The sequence below is a fragment of the Siphateles boraxobius genome, unplaced genomic scaffold, assembly GCF_051911475.1.
Source record: "Siphateles boraxobius isolate OS27281-9 unplaced genomic scaffold, OSU_SipBor_1 18, whole genome shotgun sequence".
Taxonomy (NCBI): Eukaryota; Metazoa; Chordata; class Actinopteri; order Cypriniformes; family Leuciscidae; genus Siphateles; species Siphateles boraxobius.
Window position 1 is genome coordinate 5631792 of NW_027508788.1, and position 4726 is coordinate 5636517.

Here is a 4726-nt window from a genome sequence, read left to right on the forward strand (position 1 = left end):
GGGATTGATAAAGACCAAAGTCAGTAGGATCTTTGCGCCACTTTCACTCTTCAACCCTGAGTTTAGAACGATATTCGCAGAGAACATCAGATAAACATGGGGCAGAGGGGGTGGCGCGGGCTGGCCTGGAGGAAAGGGGGCACAAGTTGTCCAAGCAGGATATTAAAGTAGAGAAAAGAGTATCAGTTGCACTGTTAGCTTCTAGTGTTGAGAGCTGATCAGCTGGAGAAAGTGTGAATCAGACCAAAGAGGATAGGTGAGAGGGTGAGAGTCAGCATAGGATCTGAGGTGTGCAGTGGAGCAGTAGCGCGTACATGAGGTCCAATTGGTTACCTGATTTGTGAGTAGCAGCAGTAGATACTCATTTGAGGTCGAATGAGGAAAGCAGAGTGTGGAAATCAGCAGCCTGAGGTTTTTCTAGGTCGATGTTGAAGTCTCCAAAAACTATGAGAGGAGTACCATCCTCCGGGAAGGATGAGAGTAGCACATCAAGCTCCTCCAAGTAGCTGCCAAGCTGACCTGGGGGACGATAAACAACTACAAAATGGATTTTAATAGGACTAGTGATGGTAATTGAATGCGATTCAAATTAGCTGTTGTCACACAGAGGTGGTAAAGGATCAAATTTACAATCGTTTGATATAAGAAAACCAGTACCTCCACCCCTTCCGATCAGGCGAGGGGTGTGTGAGAAAGTGAAGTTAGTGGAGAGGGCAGCAGGTGTGGCAGTGTCCTCTGGTCTGATCCAGGTCTCAGTCAGGGCCAATAGGGCCAGTCAGGGCTAATAAACACTCACAGACTGATGTCCTCTCCTGTTGCTGGACGGCTTCTTCTAACAAGTACTAGCAAACACGGTAGAAGTACTTTAACTGGCTTTGGCCACACCCTACTACTTGAGCGAAACTCAAAAGCTACGCGAGATGCACAACAAACAAACAAATGCAACTTCAGCACGCGCTTTACCAGGGTAAACACAGTAAACAAAGCAAAGTTTCCTTGCAAAGAAGAACCGCGCTTAACTTTTAGAAAAATAAACACTCACAGACTGATGTTCTCTCCTGTTGCTAACTGCTTCTTCTAACGTTACTTCTAAGTTTTAGAATTGATTAGAACTCCTAAGTTTTAATCAATTAAACAGGCCTTTGAAGTTTGGGCTTAAACTCCAGGCAAGGATGTTTTTGAGTATTTTATTTAGGCTATTTATTTTCACAGCACTGAATGTCATGGTGATTATGAAACACCTCACTTACATGATTTTATGGTGAATTGTTTAATTTTTCATGTTAATCAGATCAATTTTAATCAAGAACAATGCACTGTGGCTTTAATTCAGAGTGCAAAAATAGACTCTGTGCCGAAACGATCGCAGCACTGCTGCTTCGTGCTGCTGCGTGCCTCCTCTGCGTGCAGTGTGAATCTGTTACGCTTTGCTAACGCATGCGGTGTGAAACCAGCGTGTGTCTGTCAGTGAGTGACTGACAACTCCCACATTAGTGTACGACACTTGAGAAGGAGGCTGTCAGGTCTGGAAATATCATCGTCCATCTCTGCTGCGAGTAATTAGTAAATTTATGAAATTTCAAAGACCATACATGATATCGACCTACACCAGGTACATTCAGAAAAAGCGCGATTTTCTCCCGATACAATTGTTACATAGTGAAAAAAACAGTTCTGTTATTTTGTGATCATGAGAAAACAACTTTTGTTAGGCTATCTCGAGATCACAAGAAAAATAAGTCGTGATCACGAGAAAACAACTTTTGCTATTTTGAGATCACAAGAAAAATAAATCTTCATCACGAGAAAACAACATAGAAAAAAATAATCCATGGCCTCTTAGGGCTTCCATAGATTTCAAACTATAGGCCTACTATAGGCCTACTTGAGTTTATCACCATAAGGTACGTTTAGTACACTTTTAAACGCTAAACTATGACGTTTTACATAATATTTATATAAATGTTGTATATAATTACTTTATTACTGCTAGCAAGCTAACTGGGATAGCTAGGAGTCATTTCCAATCGATCTTACTTCCTGGAGAGCATTAAAACTATACAATATATAAAATTTAGTTTTAGATTATATTTCACATTTCAGTACACAATATATTATACATACATTAAAAAACGATATGACTTGACCCCTTAAGTGCGCCCCCCCCCCCCCCTTTTTATTTTTTATTTTTATTTTGAATAGACATGAAAATGCACAATGCGAACTTAAATGGTTGTAATTCAAGAATGCTTTGGAATATAGACGTAAGATTGGTCTTGTTTTAAAGAAGACATTTGGCAGATTTTTGTAGAAGTGCAATAAATTAAGAAAGTGAAACAGGAAAAAAAGTTATAGAAGTTTGAGTTTACTAAAATGTTCTATATAAAAAATGTAAATATTCATATTTTATATAAAATATATATTTTCAAAACATGTTGGACTCTAAAACTGCAAAAAAAAATCTAATTACTGCTATTATCCATTTGAATAATATTACTGCTATTATTCATTTTAGAACTTCTTTTACAGTTCCCTTTCGAGAGGTCTCTCCTATTGCGTAAGTAGCTTACGCTATGGGAAAACTCCTTTTCTCGAGAATATTGAAGTCTTTATGTAAAACGCATTGCAGCTGCACAGCTGACAGCAATGAACGAAGGAAGCTCGTCATTGGCTGTGCTGCGGCAACTTGCTCGAACCAATGACGGGGCGACTCTGAATGCGCGACCAATGAGCGCGCTTCGCGCCAGCGCGCGTCAGAGCCCGCCAAGATGGGCGTGGCCAAGAGCTATTTATTGGGCGCCCCGTCATGAGAGTTCTTTAGATTTAATCTCCTTCAGCGAACACCTTCTTCGCTGGATCCTCCGGATTATTGAAGCCTTCGCCGCCATCGAAAAGCATACCAGCGGGATTGCTACGAGGACGTCGGCACCTTCAGCCGCCTTTGAACGCCATCCTACTGAGCCATCCGGCGTGCCACACACGCAAGTATCTTTACATCTGTTCGCCCCGCGACACTTGTAAAAGAGCAATTTTCTGAGGCGTTGTTTCAAATTCCTTCCTGCGCGTCGTGCAGAGACCTTCTCCCGGACGGGGATCGTCACATCATCTGCGCTCGCTGCCTGGGCCGGGACCACGCAGAAGCTGCTTTGACCAAGGGCGGATGCCCGGAATGTGATGACCTGGGTCTCTCCGCACTGCGGGCTCGCCTCGACGCTTTCGCCGTGAGCGAGCCCATCGCCGCCACCCCTCTGTTTGAGCCGCGCACTAAGAAAAAGCGCCGCTCACAGAGGCTTCCTGAACCGGAGCTCAGTGACGTCACGCCGAGCCAGTCTCCGCGTGCTTCACCGCCGCTCTTACCTTCCCCACCACCGGTTCAGTTCACCCAGCCGGACCCACACCCCTCTAGCAGAGCGGTGGGCCTTGTGACTTTCGGCGCGTCCGAGGACGATGGGGGAATGGATGACAGCTTGTCCATCGACGCTGCATCGGACGACTGGCCGGGCTCCACTCTCGACACCCCCTGTCGACGCTAGCTAGCACGAGCGGGGGCTCCACCATGGATACGGAGATTATCCGCGTCCTCTCGAAGGCCGTAGAGGACCTCGGGCTCGATTGGTCTTCTCCCGAAGAACCAACCCGAAGCCGACTGGATGAGTGGTTTCTGCAGGGGCGCCAGCAGGCCCCTCGGCAAAGGCCTTCTCCCTTCTTCCCGGAGGTTCATGACGAACTCACCAAGTCATGGAAAGCCCCCCACTCTGCGCGTCTGAAGCCTTCTTTTTCTTCGTCGCTCTCCTCTGTGGACGGTGCGAAGGAAAGAGGCTACGAGGGAACGCCGCCCCTCGAGGAGGCCGTGGCCAATCATCTCTGCCCGCCCTCCACCACCGGATGGAAAGCCAAAGCTTCCCACCCCTCGAAGCCCTGCCGCACTACTTCTGCTCTCGCCGGTCGCGCCTACGCCGCCGCCGGCCAAGCTGCATCAGCGCTTCACTCAATGGCGGTACTTCAAGTGTTCCAAGCTAAGCTTCTCCGCTCTATGGACGAGTCTGGCCCCGAACCCGAAGCCTTTAAGGACCTACGCAGCGCCACTGATATAGCTCTGCGAGCCACGAAGGCCACCGCCCAGTCTATTGGCCGCGCCATGGCTAATTTGACTGTTCTCGAGCGCCATCTGTGGCTGACTCTGACGGAGATGAAGGACGCAGATAAGGCGCCGTTTCTCGACGCGCCTATCTCCACCAGCGGGCTGTTTGGACCGGCGGTTAAAGGTTTCGCCGAACGCTTCACTGAGGCCCAGAACGCTTCACAAGCTATGCGCCATTTCCTGCCCAAGCGCTCCAGCTCATCGCAGAGCAGACAGAGACCGCCACAGCCGCAGCGGGTTAGAACAGCTCCCACCGCCTCTCAGCCCGCGCCTCATGCTGACGCTCGACGCCGCTCGCGCTCCCACAACCGCAAGCCGCCTCCTGAGCGACGGGGTCCTCGGCCCAAGATTGTGCTGAACCCTGAGCTTCGAAAGCCGTCCTAGCCACAGGAATGAGAATAGAGAGTGCGTGTCTCGCAAAAGCCGGACCACTCTCTCTGCAAAAGCTCAAACATTACCCAGTCCCCTTACAGGCGGCTGGTAATGTCCATACAGCAGTCAATGGGCCAGTCACAGAGCTCGCTCACCTGCAAACAAACGCCGTTTTTACGGCGACGCACAGAAAACACAAAAAGAGTCTTTTTC